Below are 20,064 nucleotides of genomic sequence, written 5' to 3'. Positions count from 1 at the left end.
TTGTGAAGAGACCAGTAACCCAAATTACACTTTATTCAGCATTTTGTGGGAATAACGTACTAATTTTTACTGGAGAAATTTGCCCTTTTGAAAAGCATCCTCACATTCATTAAATCTATATATCTACTCATTGAAATCAAGGTTCAGTGTTCATATTTTGGGGAAAATAAATTTTAAACTAATTTTTTCCACCAAAAATTTTCAGCAGCCCCTCACTTTTTTCTTTTAACAGTAACTGATCTGACAGCAGATTTGTCAACAAAATTCAATAGTCCTATTCCTGTATCAAGAAACAGAGGTGAGTCTTACTCAGCTTGCTTCTTGTCTATACTAAAGTAACACTTCCGTCGGGGGGCCATCACCACCAAGTAGGAGCTCTTCTCTACTGCTGCTTCAACTGGTACAGCAATGGAGATGATACCATGTTAAAACCCCAACTCTTCCTAGGAGAGGCAAAGGTGACATGCAATTAGTGTTGGGCTAATCTCCCATTTGGTTAGTTCAAAAACCTGTTTATATAATCGATATTTTAAAGTATGTTTATGCTTTAGAGCTGCCTGTTTTGAGCTTTAGGATTAGGAAATGGAGGTAAAAGAGATGTGGTCCATTTATAAAGCTTCCCCCAAGCTTATCGTGTTTATGCTCACCAACTTTGAATTATTTCAAAGAAACCTGTGGAGAGTCTTCATTTCTGACTCAGGCTATTCAAGAATCTGATGAGAGACATATAAAGCTTCTCCAAAAAAAAAAAAAAAAAAAGACACATCACACGATTTTATATGCAATTTCAGGAGATTAATGGACAACCTGAAGTTCACGGATTCATGAATTCAAGGTTAAGAACATCTGAAAGTAGGTCTTCCCAAATTACAACGTCATTTCCATTTTGAATTTATTACCATCCCTTTTCAAAATATCTTTCTTTATTTAAAATTACCCTTTAAAACCCCCATAATCATCAGGCGTTTTATACCATTTTCACTCACTGAGGCAAAATGTTGGATTTTTGTCAAGGGGATTATCTATTTTGAGAATGAATCTTTCCCAAGGTCGGCTCTAGTTTGAAATATGAAATATGAAGGATGAAATATCACACCTTTCCGGTCTTTCCCCACTCGGTTCTTCTCTGTCACTTTCTCAGGAATCTCCTTCTGCTTACAGCTCTTGTTCATTCTGTTTTTCTATCAATCCACCTCAGGAAGTAAATTCTTGAATGCTAGAACTTTATTCCTGCATAAACCTTTCTCCTAGTTTTTGGGTGAAGAAACTTTGAAATGACTTTCTTATGGTCTGCTCAAAGTCTCTAGGATAGGCAAGCAGAATCAGGACAAGATCCAGCATTGCTAAACTCCCTGATGAGGCTTATAATTTTTCATTTTTATTTTTAATCTATGTGAATGATTTAGTAGTGAAATAGCACTGTAATAATGGCATATTGGTCAGGTAACCAGGATAATATAGATGTCATATGTGGAAAAGATGGCAACTGACATTTATGTTGTTCCAATTATTTTCTGGGTTCTATTAGTAGATTCACATGCCCAATTATATTTTGTGTAAATATGTGTGCATCTGGTTCCATTAGCCAGAGAGAGGAGAAGGGCAACTTTACGTAAATATCAAAAAGTACCTGTTGGAAGAAAAATTGGAATATAATAAAAAAATAAAATGCATGAATCGGAGTGGAATAGTCCATTGTGATACAAAATTTCTCTTATATGTAAACCTGGTCACGCATATACAAAAATATGCAATATTTTTAAATAAGTGGTGAAAAGGAATGTTTTGACAATAAGTCAATATATAAAAGATAACATTTAGACAAACCACCCACTGTTTTCTAATTATTTATTCCTGTGTATAACGCTACTCTAAAATACAGTGGTTTAAAATAACCATTTTGTTTTGTTCATGATTTTGTGGGTCAGAAAGTGGGGAACGGCTCACCTGGGCAGTTTGTCTCTGATCCCGGTTGTGGCAGCTGGTGCAGCTGGGGCTGGAAGATCCATTTCCAAAATGACTTCACATTGTTAGGTTTTTATATCTTCATTTATTGATCCTTATAGGCAACCATAAGGTTTCCAGACCAGAGAAGAGACTGATTATTCACTCACACGATGATCCTAGCACTAACTCACCATATCCCAGTCCCCTACCAAGTGACACAGTGAGGGTGCGATGTAATCTGGCTGTAAAGGGGATCGTACTAAAGGAGAGGAAACTGAAAGTATGAATTATATGAATTATTGGAGCTAATATAAACAGCTGGGATACCAACTCCCCTTCCCCTTTGCAGTCAGAGACAGCGAGAGAGACAAAATTCTCCCTGGGGAGAGAAGGAGAGGTCTCAGGTCTGTCTCTCAGTCCCTTACCATTTGTAATGTAAAGAAATGACCCTGGGGAAATAAATCTCTAAATCTCTCTGAAGGTCTTTTCCTTTAGGATTGTTATCCCACTCCTCCACCCACAGTAGTCTTTGTTCATATAGCCCTGACTGAGCGGAACTATGAAAATACTAACATTATTTCCCAACACACATATCTGGCACTTTAGTTCTCTTTGGTCCATTGTTCTTTTTCATTCTCTTTTTCTCTCTCTTTCCCTAGCATCTTATATTCCAGAGCTTTTCTGGTATTCTCACAATATGGGTTCTCAGGGAAAACATAATTCTCACAGGTTAGGTGGCTTCCAAGAGGCAGGAAGCAGAAACTGGGCCCAGCATCACTTCTGCTTGTTCTATCAATCATAGAAGTCTTAGGGCCTTCCCAGACTCAAGGGGGTGGAGAAATAGTCTTCAGTTCTTTGTAGGGTGGGAAGAAGGTTGACAAGATCACATTGTAGAAGACACAAGATATAGCACCGTGGCCATCTTTGGAAAATACAATCTGTTACATGCCATAAAGATATTTTGAAAGATGGGCATTAAGAAGGGCACGTGATGGGATGAGCACTGGGTGTTATATGCACCTGATGAATTATTGAACACCACATCTGAAACTAATGATGTACTGTAAGTTGGATAATTGAATTTAAATAAAAAATATATTTTGGAAGAATGAAATTACAACAAATAAATACTGCAGTTGGATAGATAAAACCCACCACTCAAATAAATAACTAATAAATAGACATAAATAGACAAATAAATGCCTAATTCTGGTCAGGCTATACCCTACTGAAGATCCCAGTCTATTCCCAAGGCCCCTTAGAATGAGACATTGAGCAAATGTTCCAGAGCACAGGATAATTGTCTTGTCCTTGCAGCAGTTCATTTGCTTTAGATGGGTTGAGAGTCTAAGCACATATTCGGCTTCCCCCTCACTGCATTACATTGTCTCGTTAGACTCCTTGGACCTAGGAGCTTGATTTTTATTTCTTAGGTAAGCTTGGGACTTGAAGATTTTCTGACTGCTTATAGGCCTACCTATTATTGTGTACTTCTCAACCATTCTTCATTCTCCAGGCTGTTGACTAGGCTTTGAAGTCTTATAACCATTAAGGGATGATGAAAACCAAAAACAAAAATGAACCTGAGACTGGTTCCGTCTTACTCCATCATCTCCCTTCCAATTCTGGAAGTGATACATATCACCCTTCCAACTTTTTTGAAGATACTTGCTAAGATCTGTGAATACTGTTTTATTTTTTCTCCTTTTCAAGTTTTAAAATAATATAGCCTACATTTAAGTTACAAATAGAACTCAAAGGAAAGAAGATGGGGATGGGAAGAGGGTCAAAAGACAGTAGTCCTGATTCTGCCTTGTAAGCTAAATAAGTCATTCAAAATTCCTGGACTTGTCACCGAGGCATGTTGCATTGGATTATCAGCAGTACGTCCCTGAAAAGGCACTCATGGAGCTCGAAACACCTGATCTGTTCATAGTTCACTTCTAAGGAAAGCAGCAACCAGCAGGTCTTTTCATGAAGTTGCTTTATCTCATGCATAAAAGATACGTTAAGCAAAGCAATGCTATATCCCAGGCACAGACTAACATTTATTGAAGGAGTGGGGCATACAAGTTCTTTGTAAGCACTATTGCATTCAATTCTTCCTCAAGCTCTGTAAAGTACTATCATTTCTCATTTTTAAAGACTAGAAAACTGAAGCACATAGAGATGTTACAACATCTGTGTACACACAGCAAATGAATAGAGGACCTGAGAGCTAAGGACAGTGAGTACAAATACAGAGCCTGCCCTCTTAACCACCATGCTGTGTTGCGTAGGAAAAGACACTGCCTGTATAGACTAAGAATAAAGTGCCAATAGAGCATAGAAGTTGAGGGCATAGACTCTGGAGCCACATGTCTGAATTTACATGCTGGCTCCCCTTCTGTGACCTTGAGCAACTTAATCAGCCAGTTTCTTCATTCGTGTGGGAGAATAATTTCAGTATCTACCTCATACAACTGGTGCTGTGATTAAATGAACATATTAATGTAAAATTCTCAGAACTGTACATGTTCTATAGTAAACTACAATAAGTCCGATAAAAGTATTGGCTACCTGTTATTGTTTCTTTTGAAAGTAGAGAAGATGGCATTGTCTCTTGAGAAATGTGAATAGCAGGCGGCCACGGTAATGGTGGATCACTTAAGCTCAGGTTTTATTCTGAATAATGCTGAGATATTCCTTTGGTTATCCATGGGGTTATGAATACATCCTGCTCTGTGAACCAGTGGGATTCACGCTGAAGCATATGTACTCACATAGTTGCTCTTGCTTTTCTGTCTCTGGTTATGACTCTTACAATAACCCTCTCAGTGAATTCTAGTTCTGGGTGTCTTTTCTGCACAACCTACCAGAGACTGCTTTAATTACCTAATTGTGCCAACATAGTTATTCTAATTTAATATAAACATGTAAATTAAAGATATACACACTTCATTTCTACAAACAGGCCAGCATTTTTTTTTTCATCCTATTGCTCACTTTTGACTTTTTCTCTTATTCCATTCTTTCTAGTGCTTTGGTGCTCTCTCCCATGTTTCTTTTCAGTTGCTTTTATTTGACTCTCACTTCATGAAAGGTGAGTTTTGAAATCTGAAATTTTGAGATTAAAGTGGATTTATGTACAGTGATAAAGCTAACTGAAACCAAAATATAAACATATAAACCATTATATTTTCACCCATTCATTACACATTCCTTCAGTTTATTTTGTCTGTCATTAAAAATCAAGCATGATGTCAGCATTAGAAAGCATCACATTTTGTTTCCTAACAAAACTTAATGCATAGACTGTTATTTATTTTTCACTGACATTACTGTATTAGTGTGAGTTGTTGATAAGCTAATTTACAATGGGAGACAAGATCAAGGCTTACCCTTAGGCTGATTTATCATAGTTCATATATTTGCTAACAGGCTGGCAAGTGAAGCCTTTGAACATATAATGAATTTACAATGTCTACCCATTATATCACACCAGGTGATTAGTTAACCTATTCCTTGTATATTTATATTCTTTTATATTGAGTTTTAGCAGCAAATGAAGAGAGTTGTATTACATCAACAGGATAAATTCCAAATGTTCAAATGTTTAGCCATTCTGAAATCATATGCCACAATTTATTATACTGATAGTTTACTGCAGTACCTTGCATTCAATTTATAAATTAATTACAGTTCATAAAAACAAGCACACAATTTTAGAGCTGGAAGGGAACCTTAGAAATGATATTGTCCAACTTCATTTTATAGATAACAAGATGAAATAGCAAGAGATGGGAAATAACTTGTCAATGTAACAGAGCTAGTTTGAAACAAGACTTAGAGTAGGCTTTCCTGACACTTTTTATTTGATAAAGCCTTTTCATTAAACACCACATCAAATCATCCTGAAATTACATTTGTTTTGGTCTATGAATAATTGCTAGTAACTGAATGTGTTTTTTAGGGGAAGACATTTTTATAAGTGCTTAACAAATTAAATGATGCTTTATAGTCATTGCTGGTTAGTATCAAAGAGAAAGATACATATACTGGAGTGGTAAAAATATCCATAAGTGTTCAGAGAATAGATGGTAACACTCATATGGGTAAGTATGAAGAGGCAAACTCTTATTATTCATTGCGTGTCATAAAAAGCTTACATAAAAAAGGACTGAATATAGTTAATAGGAATAAATTTTAAAATTATATGGTTTACTCATACCAAAAATAAGTTAGGAAGTTATTATAAATTCAGTTTAATGTCCTGGTTTAACTATCCAATATACCATGTTTCAGTCACATTAGGTAAAACTTGAATTATTACTCATCATGTTTTTAAACATGTCAGAAATATTTCCCTAATATTATTTTTATCTCAACAATTTTTTTTGAAAGTATATGTTCATAAACATCTAATTTAGAAAAATTTTGGGGTCAGATATCCAACTTTTTTGACCTTTTAAATTCTTTCTGATTTACTGAACTTGACCTGTGGTGCTCATGGCAATGCTAACCTAAAGATGTTCGCCTTCTGGTCTCTCTCTTTTAAAAAGAGGCCTAGAAACATGAATTGCAAATTATAGCATTGTATGGTTTCCTTTTATGGAATTATATGAGACTGAGAAATCAAATCCACACCAGAGATCCAAGTTCTTAAAACACACTTGAATATTTTATACTTCAATTTAATTTCTGTAAGATGTATCTTTCTGTTTCTAAGAGGAAAAAGACATTTAAAAGTCTCCCTTAAGAATCTTTCAGGAATTGAAACAATGAGGAGTTCTAAAAGAGATAATAATTTGAAAAGGTAAAGATTAGTGAATCAGAAGATTCACTATTATATTTTTAAATTATATTTTGATCATAAACTATAGATTTTTATATATTCCAAATATAGGATCAGCTTGAAATATAGCCATATGATATACATAGATTTTAAAGTCCACATGTGATTTTTTTTTCTCCATGATAGTTACTTTCCAAACAATGAAAATTGCAGCCATGTAAAGAACACATTAAGAATATTTATATGAGAAATACCATGTTCATATTTTGGTGGAATATTAAAGAATTTCAAATACAAGCAAAACACAGCTAAGATAGAGTATAATTAACTTACACAACTGGATATGGTGTATTTCACAAAACAATGATACTTTTCACAGTCTTACTACTATTTATATCATTCCATTGTGTGAGTCAATTAGGTTCCTGTTGGCAAGGCCAGAAGAGGAGCGAATGAAGAAGTAAGCAGATCATTGTAGATGATTGAATAAAAGAAATAGAGGAAGATTCAAGGTCAATATGGGTACTTCAAACCCACTTAATGACAGAAGTAGAAGAAAGGGAAGTGAGAAGGACAAGATGGGATGGAGCAAAAGTTGTATTTTTTAAAGAAGTTTAGCTAAGAAGAAAAGTGAAGCCAATCAGTTGGATGCTTTAGACATGCCTATTACCAGAGCAATTTGATTTTTTTCTCAAGCTCACTTTCCTTCTGGATGTTTTAAAATATTTCCTGGCTTATTAAATGGTTCAGAAGCATGGAGACACTGCCTTTTTTTTTTTTTTTTTTTATGACAGCTATGTTGAGATATAATTCACATACCATACTGTTCCCCCATTTAAGTATACAAGTCAATGATTTGTTAATATATTTACAGATTTGTGCAACCATGCATACAGTCAATTTTAGAACATTTTATCATCCCAAAAAGAAACTCTTCATGTATTAGCAGTTGCTGTCCATTTTCCCAAACACCTCAGTCATAGGTAACCATTAATCTACTCACTGACACTATAGATTTGCCCATTCTGGACATTTCATATGATGGAATCATTCAGCATGTGGTCTTTTATGAATGATTTCTTTCACTTAACATAATGTTTTCAAGGTTTATTTGTGTTGTCGCACATGTCAGTACTTCATTAATTTTTATTCCTAAGTAATATCTCATTGTATGGATATACCACAAATTATTTATCTATTCTTCAGTTGATGTACATTTGAATTATTTCTTTCTTTTTTTTTTTTTTTTTGGCTAACATGAAATAATCTGCCATGAGCATTTGGTGAAGAAGCTTTTCTGTGGATATATTTTCATTTCTCCTGGATATATCCCTATCAGTGGAATTTCTGAGTCATATGGTAGCTCTATGTTTAACGTTTGGAAGAACTGCCAGAGTTTTCCAAAGAGGTCCCCCCACCCCCACAGTAGTTGCATCACTTTTTATTTCCACCACAGCGTATGAAATTATAGTCATCTAGTGGTTGTGAGGTGTTATCCCATGGAAATTTTAATTTCCATTTTTCTTATGAATAATGGTACTATCTTTAAAGTCCTTATTGGCATGTTTTTATACCTGCTTTGAAGAAATCTCTATTTAAATATTTTGCTGATTTTAAATTGGGTTGTCTTTTTATTGTTGAGTTGTTAAGTATTCTTTATACATACTAGGTACAAGTCTCTCATCAGACGTATGATTTTTATATTTTCTCCCATTCTGTGGTTTGTCTTTTCATTTTCTTGTAAGTGTTCTTTGGAGCACATAAGTTTTAAATTTTGATGAAGTACCGTTTATCAATTTTTTTTCTTTTGTTGCTTGTGTTTTGGTGTCACATCTAAGAATGATTTGCCAAATCTAAAGTCATGAAGGTTTATCTCTAAGAGTTCACCCTTCTAGAAGTTTATGGCTTCAGGACTTATATTTAGGTTTTTGACCCATTCAGTGTAAACTTTTGTATATGAGTATCCAGGATCCTAGCACCATTTGTTGGAGCATTAATTATGTCCCCACTTAATTATTGATAAAATCAATTATTATTATTATTATTATTATTATTATTATTATTATTATTATTTTAGAGAGAGAGAATGCAAGTGGGGTTGGGGGGAAGGGGCAGAGGGACAGAGAGGCAGAAAGAGAGAGAGAATCTTAAGCAGGCTTCACTGCCCTGCTCATAGCCTGACGCAGGGCTCCATCTCATGGCCCTGAGATCATGACCTGAGCTGAAATCAAGAATTAGCCACTTAATTGACTGAGCCACCCAGGCATCCACTAACAATTATTTTGGTAACCTTGTTGAAAGTCAACTGACCGTAAGTGGGAGGGCTTATTTCTATTCCATTGATCTATGTAACTATTTTTATGCCAGTACCAAACTTAGTAACTGTGGCATGGTAGTAAGTTTTGAAATTGGGACAGCAAGTCCTCCAACTTTGTTTTTTTCAAAGTGATTTAGGTATTTTGGTCCCCTGAATTTTGATATGAATTTAAGGATTTGTCAGTTTCTGCAAAGAAACCGGCTGGGATTTTGATAGAGATTGTTAAATTTGAAGATTGATTTGGAAGTATTGGCATTTTCACAAAGTAAGTCTTATAGTCCACGAAGATGGAATAGCTTTACATATATTTATATCTCTAATTTCTTTCAGCAGTGTTTTGTAGATTTCATAGTATTATTTTTGCCATATCTTTGGTTAAATGTACTCTTCAGTATTTTATTTGTTATGCTGTTACAAAGGGAATTGTAAATTTCATTTTCAGATTGTTCACTGCAAGGTCAGAGAAATATAATTGATTTTTGTATATTGATCGTGCGTCGTGCAACCGTACTGAACTAATTTATTAATTCTAATAGTTTTTTAATGGAATATTTAAGATTTTCTATATACAAGATCATGCCATCTGCAGATAGAGGTAGTTTTACCTCTTCTCCAATCTGGATATATATTATTTCATTTTAAACCTAATTGTCCAGGCAAGAATCTCTAGTACAATGTTGAATGGAAGTAGTGAGAGCAGACATTTGGTCTTGTTGCTGACCTTAGGGTTGAAGATTCATTCTTTTACCATTAAGTATAATGTTAGTTTAGGTTTTAAAAAATATCCTCTGCCAGGTTGTGTGTGGTGCTAGGTTTAGGTAACTAGTATTTTAGTAAAGATGTTTGGTTCTACATTTTTGAGATAATGTTTTATCACTTTTTTTTTTTTAAGTCTTTTTCTCATATGGGTATCAGTTTCATACTGGCCTCACTGAACAAGTGTTTCTTCCTCTTCTGTATTTTGGAAGATTTTCTGAAGAATTGGTTATCAGTTCTTCTTTAAATATTTGGTAGAATTCACCAGGGAAGCCATATGAACCTGGGCTTTTCTTTGTGGGAGTTTTTGATTAAAAATTCAATCTCTGCAATTCTTAGAAGTGTATTCAGATTGTCTGTTTCTTCTTCAGTGGTTTGTGTCTTTTAGGAATTTATGCATTTTCTATGAGTTATCTGATTTTTGGTCTTCATTTGTTTATATTATTTCCTTAAAATCCTTTTTATTTCTATAAGGTCAATAGAAATGGCCCCTCTTTCATTTCTCATTTTACTAATTTGAGTCTCCTCTCTTTTGCTTTGTTGGTTAGGCAAAAGATTTATCAATTTTGTTGATTCCATTTAGTGTTATATTGAGACAGTTTAATATACTTCTGCCATTTTACTTTTTGTTTTCTGTGTTTCATGCTGCTTTTCTTTCTTTTCCCTCCTTTGTATTTTCTTTTTCATAAAGTAAATATTTTATAGAATTAAATTTTAGTCCCTTTAATTATATTTTCATTACCTATTTTGAGTTACTTATTGATTGCTCTTGGGCTTACAGTGTATATCTTCACTTATAAGAAATTCTTTGCAGATACGTAACTAGTTTATTCCAGTGAGATATGTTAGCAAATCCTCCAAATTAGCTCTATTCTATCTTCTATATTCCATACAAACACCCATAGATATAGCTACAACAATAAATTGTTTTAATTATCACTTCATGTAATTTCATGTCTATTGAAGAACTGAGAGAAGAAAGGAGAGCAAGTATGTATTTATGGTGATTGTGTATTAATCTCCTTTTGTTCCATTTTTGGTTCTCTTCATTTGTTTCTCTTGACTCAAGTTACCATCTGCCATATCCTCATTCCAGTACATATTTGTTTCTACACACATCCTTTGTGTTTTTATCATCACATATGTTGCATCTCTCTATATATTACAGGCCCAACAATCCATAAACTGTATGCATAAACATTTATGTAAATGTTTTTAAATAAGGTAAGAAAAGGAAAATATTGATGCTTTGCTTTCTTTTATTATGTAAAAACTTTCACTGCCACTGTGTGTGTGCGTGTCTGTGGGTAGGTGCACACATGTGATCATACACATACTTAAATTGCTGCCTGGAGTCACTTGCTTTTAGCCTGAAGAATTTCCTTTGTATTTCTTATAAGATAGGTTGGTTTGCTAGCAATAGATTTTTCCAGTTTCTTTCTTTATTTCTGTGTATTCTGGGAAAGCTAATTTTGTCTTCATTTTTAAAGATAGTTTTTCTGGATAGAAGATCCTTGTTTGACACCAAAGGCAAAAGCAACAAAAACAAAAATAAACAAGTGGGACTACATCACATTAACTTCTGAATAGCAAAACAAAATGAAAAGGCAGACTATGGAATGGGATGTATCTATATTTGTAAATATTTCTAAACCATATATCTGATAAGGGGTTAATAGGCCAAATATATGAGCAACTCCTATAACTCCATATCAAAAAACAACTATTAATCCAATTTAAAAACAGACCAAGGACCTGAATAGATACTTTCCAAAGGAGACACACAAATGCTCAACAGGTACATAAAAAGAAGCTCCAGATCACTAGTCATCAGGGAAATGCAAATCAAAACCCTAAGGGGTTATACTGCATTGTCAGAACAGCTGTTATCCAAAGGGCAAAAGATAACAAGTGTTGATGAGGATGTGGAAAAAAGGGAACTCTTGTGTACTGTTGGTGGAATAACCATTATGAAAAACTGGAATAACCATTATGGAAAACAGTATGGAACTTCCTAAAAGGATTAGAAATAGAACTATCACCTGATTCAGCAACCACACTTCTGGGTATATATTCAAAGGCAATGATATATTGAAGAGATAAGAGATATCTGCACTCCCTTATTCATTGCAACATATTTAAAAGAGTGAAGATAAGGAAACAACCTAAGTGTTCACAAGGGATATGTGAATAAAGAAAGGTGATATACACTATATAATATAAAATTAAATATAAAATATCTAATATATTGGAATATCATCCAGCCATAAAGAAAGAAGAAAATCCTGCAACTTGTGACAACTTGAGGGAATTTTGAAGGCATTCTGCTAAGTGAAAAGTCAGGCAGGGAAAGGCAAATTCTGTCTGATCTCATATGTGGAATCTAAAAATGCTGAATTAATAGAAAAAGAGATTAGTGGTTGACTGAGGCTTAGAGTTGGGTGGAATAGGGAAATGTTGGTCAAAGGGGTCAAACTCCCAGTAATATGATTAATAAATTCTGGGGATCTAATATGCAACATGGTGATTACAGCTTTTGGTGTTGTATTGTTTACTTCAGAGTTGCCAATAGTAACTCTTAAATGTTCGCCCCTCAAATGTACAATAGAATGGTAACTGTGTGAGGTGATAGATGGGTTAACTAACTTTATTGTGGTAAACATTTTACAATATATATGTGTATCAAACCATCACTTTGTACCCTTTATACTTATACACTGTTATATGTCAATTGTATCTCCATAAAGCTGGGGAAGAGGGGATTTTTGTTGATTTTTTTTCGGCACTTATAATGTCATTTCACTGCTTTCAAGCCTCCATTGTTTCTATGAAGATGTCAGCTTTTAATCTTATTAGGATTTTTTGTAAACCAGTAGTCATTTTTCTCTTCCTTTAAAATTTTTCTCTTTGTCTTTGTATTTCATTCTTACTGAGATATGTCTGGGTGTGGATCTCTGTATCTATCCTACTTGGAATTTGTTGAGCTTCATAGATGTGTAGATCAATGTTTTTTAATCAGATTGTGAAGTTTTCAGCTATTTTCTGGAACTTTCTCGTTCTTCTCCTTCTCCTCTTAGTACTCTAATCATGTGTATGTTCCTGTGCTTTAATGTTGCCCCACATTTCTCTAAGGTTATGTTGATTTCCTTCATTCTTTTTCTTGCTATTTTTCAATTTGCCTTCAACTTTACTGATTCTTTCTTCTATCGACATCTTCTGTTGATCCTCCCTAGAGATTTTTTTAACCTCGATCGCTGAATGTTTCAATCCCAGAAGTTCCATTTTGTTAATTTTTATAATTTGTTTCCTTATTGATATTCTCTATTTGATAAAGTACAGTTAACACAGCTACACTTAATTCTTTAGTATTGTTTCTTTAGTTTTTTGAACATTGAACATCTTAATAATGCCTTCTTTGAAATCTTTGTTAAATCTGACATCTAGACCCTCTCACAGGAAATTTGTGTTGCTTGCATTTTTTTTTTCTGTATATGTTTCACACTTTCCTGTTTCTTTGTATGTCTTGTAATTTTTTGTGAAAACTGCACTTTTTAGGTATTTAAAGAAGGTCTGGATACTGATTCCCTCTCATCCTCCAGGGTTTTTTGTTTTGTTTTTTGTTTTTGTTTTTGTTTTTGTTTGCTTGTTTAATGGCTTAGCTAGACTATTTCCGTCATGTCTATTTCCTGTGCTGTATGAAGCCTCTGATGTTTCTCAAAAGGCCAGTTTTGAATGTCTATCTATACAGTCATTCTAAAATGACAGTGGTTTTAGCAGGACTCTGTCTTATTCTCTGATTTCTCTGTTAAGGAGCTTGCCTTATTTAGCATCATCTCAAACTCCATCTCCACTGAGTTTGTGGAGTTTAGCTTTCTTGGGGCACCTGGGTGGCTCAGTTGGTTGAGCCTCCTACTCTTGATTTCAGCTCAGGTCATAATCTCAGGGTCATGAGATCAAGCCCTGTGGGGGGGGGGGGCGGGTCCTGAACTCATTGGACTCTGCTTGTCCCTCTCCCTCCCCCTCTACCCCTCCCCCTCTGCCTCTCTCCCCTGCTCGTGTGCCCCTGGTGCATGCACTTCTTTCTTTCTCTCTCTCTCTCTCTCTCTCTCTCTCATAAATAAATAAATAAATAAATAAATAAATAAATAAAATCTTTTAAAAAGATAGCTTTCTTTGCAGGAATAGTTTATGAGGCCAGTCTTTGAGATTTATTCTGACCCCAAGAGTGATCTCTTTAGCTTTCTTTTTCCTTGGTGTACTCTGTTAAACTCTCTGGTGTATGATCTAGCTTCTTCCCAATGAGCTGCCAACCTCCTCCTCTTAACTGCTTACCTTCAAAATCTCTGCTGTTTTCAGTCATAACTACTGAGGCTTCAACTCCTCACACTGTTTCATATAAAGTCAGTTACTTTCAGGAAAGCTTTAGACCTCTTTCTTCTTGCAGATTACCTCATTCCCCGGTCAGAATCTCTACGCTACTGCTCCAGAGTTGTATAAGGGTGCAATAGCCAGCTTCTTATAGCAAATCAGGTGCTGGGTGAGGATGGTAGCCTCTGGTGTTCTCAGTTGTATCTGCTCAGTGGAACTTCTGCTTTGTAACAAGACGGGGGAAGGGCAATCAGGTCCCCAGTATGTTCGGCCTATTGCTCCTGGGGTAAGTTCTTTGTACTGTGAGTGGGGGCTGGGTGGAGGAAGTGAGCGAAGTAAGCCTCAGACCTCATGGCTACATCGGTCAGTATTTTTGCCTTTGCAACTTAAAAGTTGAAGGGGCAGATGATAAAATACGGTGTTCCTTGACTGGGACCTAAGAGGAAAGGAAGCTCCAGGCTGTATGTACACCTGTCTGGAGCAGGGCTTCTGACCTGAGTGGGAGGATGAGGCAAGGAGAGAGATGGTCAAGGCTCAAGTGCCACAGCCCCCAGGGTTTTATAGAGATGTAGTAGATTTTCAGCTTTTTTTTTCATTTGTTTGTCCTTAGGATAACTTTTAGATCTTTGTTTGCTTTCTGTTTTTGTTTGTTTTTGCTTTGTTTTTTTTTACTTCCAGCTACTTTAAATGGTAATTAATTTTTTAAATTTTCACTTTCACCAGTACAGTTTGCTGGAGAGTGGATATGGCTTCTCATTGTACCATTATGAAAGTTGGGAACAACTTGAATACAGCTGATATTTCATATAATAGGGATGGTGATATTTACAAATTCAAGAGATAACCTGGCAAACTGACTGTGTGGTGGAGGTAGACTCGTTAATCTCGTGGTTGCTTTCATGGATCATGTTTCTATTGGGATTATTGCTCTTAAAATGGACATTGAATAATAAATAGCTAGTATATGTAGAAAATGAATAATAAGAAGCAATAACAAAATTAACAGTATAAAAGAGCACAATGATATGGTGGTATAAAGAGTGGCTCAGCAGCAGGCGAGAACACTGTAGCGGAGTGACGTGGGAAGAAGGCCTTACTAAGCACAAGGTGGTAGAGCTGAGTTTGGAAGAAGAAGCCAAGCATGCGAACAGTCCAGGGGAGATGACTGTAGAGAGAGGAAGATGAAGAAATTTTTCATAATCATCATAGCTAATGATTTCACATTTTCAGCCAGACCTTTGGCACTATTCTAAGTGCTTTATTTACACATTAAGCCACTTGTCTTATGATGTTAGTACTGTATTATGTCTGTTTTATAAATAACATTGAGGCAAGTAAATGTCACAGCTGAGGTAAAAGTACAGGAAGTCAGGGTCTTTTCTTGAAGTGCAGATATTATAGTCATTTTTAACACCTAAGTGCCAACCTTGGAGAGAGGAGTCTTATTAAAGTTTTTAGTGTGAAAGAAAATTTGATGGAAAGAAGACCCGTAGTTCCAACTTTTATTTTGAAATTTAGGGTGAAAAGATGACAAAAAGCATAGTAGTTCAAGTGGTTAATAAGATCAAGGGGAAATTGCACTGTTTTGCTTTTGTTGTTGTTGTTCTTTAAAGGTTGATAATAATCTGAGCAAAGAGCTACTAGAGACGGAGAAATTAAATATGCAGGAATCAGTGTAAATAATTGAATAAGGTCCTAATGGTAGGAGGAATTGGGATACAAAGCATAAGAAAAGTATTATAGAGGAGTTAGGCTTTGGGGAGCTATTTTTTGTATTAAAAGTGATACTGTTTGCAAAGCCTTGAGGTTGAGGTAATTTCTCAAATTAGTAAGAATATAAAGTTTACAGCTAAGAAGGAACTTGGAATCAGATGAGGAAGGAAATGAAAAGAGAGATGAGTAAGTACATTTGCCTTTTCTCAAATAACAGTGTTGCCAAATGCCAATGGAGTCTACAAATTCAAATAATAGGTGCCATCAAATGTTTTCCAAATAAACTAAAAACACAGATGCATTTTCACATAATTTAAAATAATAATGTTTCTAGAAGCTGTTTTAAAATTTTGTTTACCTAATAAATTCATTATATGTGTGTTAGTGGAATAGAGTCATTTTATTTTCATGTTAATAGAGGGGATAAAAGAGAAAAACCTTAGAGATTAGGCAGATGTACAGAAGTAAGTTAAAAAAAAAAAATGATCATAGCCACACTTGAATTAGCTTATGTACCTAAAAGGAAAAATATATGCCATGATGAGATTCAATAATAGTTCAATTACAGTAGATCTTGTGAAGGGCCAGTTAGAGGCTTGACAACAAATATATCAAGTTCAAAAATAGTTTCTGAGAGTCAATTGAAGGCACTGACAAGCAATTATATATTTACATAGAAATCCAAAATCAAATAAAGTTGGCTTAGTTATCCATATAGCAGCTAATTGACCAGATGTATTCCAAAATAAGACAATCTCATATTTGCATCATAGAAGTAAATGAAATTGTTAAACCAATTTCATCTAAATAAAGGAGAATAAAATGAAATTTGCAAACATTAACATAAAATTCAATAGCTGACATAAAGCATTTGTGGAAATGTGAAGGGCTCATAGAAGACTAAGGAAAATGCATAGGCCTAAATGTCCTTCAAAAAGTCTTTAAAATGTCTTGCATCAAGTAAGAGTAACATGACAGTTATACTAACAGGTTATAACTATTCAGTATCCATGTTACAATAATATGTACTCTATCATAAAATGAAAACAAGTGATGTGACATTTTAAGACATTGGATGATGAAAGTACTAAATGTTTCATCACCATCACCTTTATCCAGTGTTATTTTCTTTATTCTGACTTAGTATATTGATGATGTGGCAATTGAACTGTTTTCTTGTCCTTCGCAAAACAAACACCCCCCCCCCAAAAAAAATCCCTAACAACTTTGCATAGATCTATATGTGAATAACCATGCAAAAAAACTGAAGCCCAGGTATGGGCTGGGTACCTGAGGGAGAGTGGTCAAAGGAGAATGTAGAATCTAGAGGGAGGAACCAAGTTTAATTTTTTTTTTTAGCCCAAAAGGCACATGAATCATCAACTAGATGTTAGGTCACATTACTCTACCTTTTGAACATTGTGTTCTTTTTAAGATAAATCTGTTTCCTTATGCAAATATGATCTTTGTTTTTTTTCTAAATAATTAGTAAGATACATCCTTTCGTACATTTGTCTTATACTGTCCTTATGATTGAATTTCCAGCTAATCTTTAGCGGAATCTAGCAAACTCCGGACATGAACCTTTATCGTGTAAACCAATTGCTTTGATTTTTTTTCTGTTATGCCAAAGTGTAATGTAACCTGTAGAAACTAATTCATTTGATTTTGAATTTAAGGTACAGTAACATCATAAAATAAGCTGAGTAGCTTATGCTTCTTTTTATTTTCTCAAAGAACTTTATAAGACGTGAATTAATTGTTCCTTAAAATTTTGGTATGATTTTGCTGTACATTATTTGTGCTTGTTTTATTTTTTAATTCATTTACTACCTACTAATCTATTAGTTTCTCTGTATTTTTGCTCTAGTTTAGGCAAATGTGTTCATTTTATCAAATAACAAAATTTATTTTACTAATAAATTATGAAAAGAATCTGTCTTGTTCTCCTCATCCTCATTTTGCAACAGGAAGGGCAGATGGACCTGTCTTGGGTAGTTATTCACTTCACAGATTTTTAATTGAAATCATTTTTACCTTTCATGTCTTCATTGAAGTAGAAAACATCCTCTGTATGGCATAGTTGAGGAATAACAGGGCAGCAATAAAATGTTCATGCAGTACTTCTATTATGCCAGGAAATATTCTAAGTGTTCCATGTTTAAGACCACAGGCTCTGGGGTCTGATTTTTGCCAGATCTGTGAACTGGAGCAAAATATTTAATCTCTATGGGCCTCAAGTGTATAATGTATAAAATTGTACTAACAATAATATATATCTCATTGGACTATATGAAGATGTAATATGTAATTTCAGTGGTTTTCTACCTTTTTTCCTGTTATTTCTTGTTTAAAAAGAGTTAACAGAGAACCCTATTATGAGAGAGAAAACTAAAACTGTTCTTTTTGAAATGGGTCTTGGGTTCACCAACTTACTCTCCCTTACCTGTGTTCTACTCTCCAGTCCTGAACAGGTAGCCCGAGAAGTACCTCTTTAGATACGTAAACATTCATGGAACAGAGTTAAAAACAAAAACAACAACAACAACAACAACAACAACAAAACTGTGTAGTGTTATCAGAAATGAGTATCTTTTGGCTACATTGTTAATTCTGCCCTATGTAGAAGTTGGTAGTTTTATGAATAGGGTGAAGGAGTAGAAAGCAATGACATGTCTTCTTTCAGTTTTAACATCACCACAATAAACATTCCACTTACTATCAGCAAGTCACTGGGCCATGTTTTGGCATGCAACTGATAAATAACTGGGCATAAGTAGTGGGGCTAGTGTCTCCTTGTTTAGCCTTAGAGTAAGAGGAGGGAATTTGTCTTTGATGACAGACAAACCTGGGATCAGATCCTGGCCTCTGTTTACCAGAAAACTGTACGAAAGTTAAGTAATATGATGAGACTGAATTTGTTCATTTTTTAGCTTTATGAAATAGCATACCTTGCAAGATTATTTTGAAGAATTCTGGTGGTATCTATAAAATTTCAGATTGTCTTTAATTTTAATGTTTGTAATGCATGGCACTGCCACTGTTTTACTTCTATTTTCAAGCCAAATGCTCCTGATATAGTTTGTGCATTAGTATTATTAATAGTAATTAGAGCTGGCCTTTATTGATTCAGATATGCCTCTTTGGACTTTACATAAAGTATTAGGAATTTATTAATTCTCTTAGAGGTGTTACACAGTTACCTGACTGAAACTACATATGCTGCTTAAAGCAATCTCTGACAATTAATGTTAATCAACCAATCCTATCTAATATTTTGGCTACTACTGTTTTGACCACTACCAATATGTAGACTCATCCTGATCTTTATCTGCCTGATTATGCCTTTGCCTAAATCCGATAAGGATGACCACACATCCTTCCTGGTTGAGTTAATCTGACACCCCAAACCTTATAAGACATTAACGATGTTTGGAAGCACAATTTTTAAAAAAATTGTTATATGATCATACAATGAGATAATAAGTCCTGGGATGACCTTCCTAGATCATGATTGATTCATCCTAAATCATGTAAATAATGATAAAATTAATGAAAATCAATGAAAAAATCATCATAAAACATATTCAATCAGCACATGCTAAATGCCTCCAAAATGCTATTATAGAAAAATATGTACCTTTTATGATAAAGATGATTAAAAAATAAGTAAGATTTTAGTAATATCTTCTGTTCTACAATAATAAGTAATATTGTCTTCTCCAAGTTTCATAAGTGGCATAAAGTATATTATGAATATCTAAAGAAATATACAAACATTTATATTGGAATTTAAACTTTACATGTATTTTATATACATGTGAGAGTATATGTGTATGTATTTGTGTATGTGTGTGCATGCATGAGATGTATTTGTGATTTCAGGAAAATTGTCTCATTTTTCATTCATGTTTCATTTGCGTATGTCTGATAATCTCATAAAAATCAATTAAAAATAAAATAAAATGAATTGATTCATGCCTTTGAATAAGCCAGTACTTTTACCTTGCCAACCCAGCGCAATTCCTGATACTCTTATTTATTAGCTCTGCTCTAGCCTACCTAAGTATGTATATCAAAATGAAACAAGACAAAATAGAACTTCACAAGTGACTCTGGTACATGCCACAACTAAGAAGATTCTTGAAAAAAATTGTGAGCTGAAACAAGCCCTTCTTGCTATCTTCTG

The 20,064-nt window shown here is 34.4% G+C and overlaps 1 protein-coding gene across 4 annotated transcripts in view; it reads left to right on the top strand.

The window, feature by feature from the left end:
- LOC123799262 (uncharacterized) overlaps positions 1–20,064 on the top strand; it is a 1,380,163-nt gene that overhangs the window by 929,781 nt on the left and 430,318 nt on the right. For all 4 annotated transcript variants that reach the window (XR_015724344.1, XR_015724346.1, XR_015724345.1 and 1 more), the window contains one exon: positions 233–298. The gene's annotated coding sequence lies outside the window, so the exon portion shown is untranslated. The remainder of the gene's footprint in view (positions 1–232; positions 299–20,064) is intronic.

Source organism: Ursus americanus, chromosome 5 (assembly GCF_024610735.1).
Source record: "Ursus americanus isolate L20-20 chromosome 5, mUrsAme1.1.p, whole genome shotgun sequence".
Taxonomy (NCBI): Eukaryota; Metazoa; Chordata; class Mammalia; order Carnivora; family Ursidae; genus Ursus; species Ursus americanus.
Note: the sequence above shows the minus strand (reverse complement) of the source record. Positions and strands in the feature narration are given on the sequence as shown.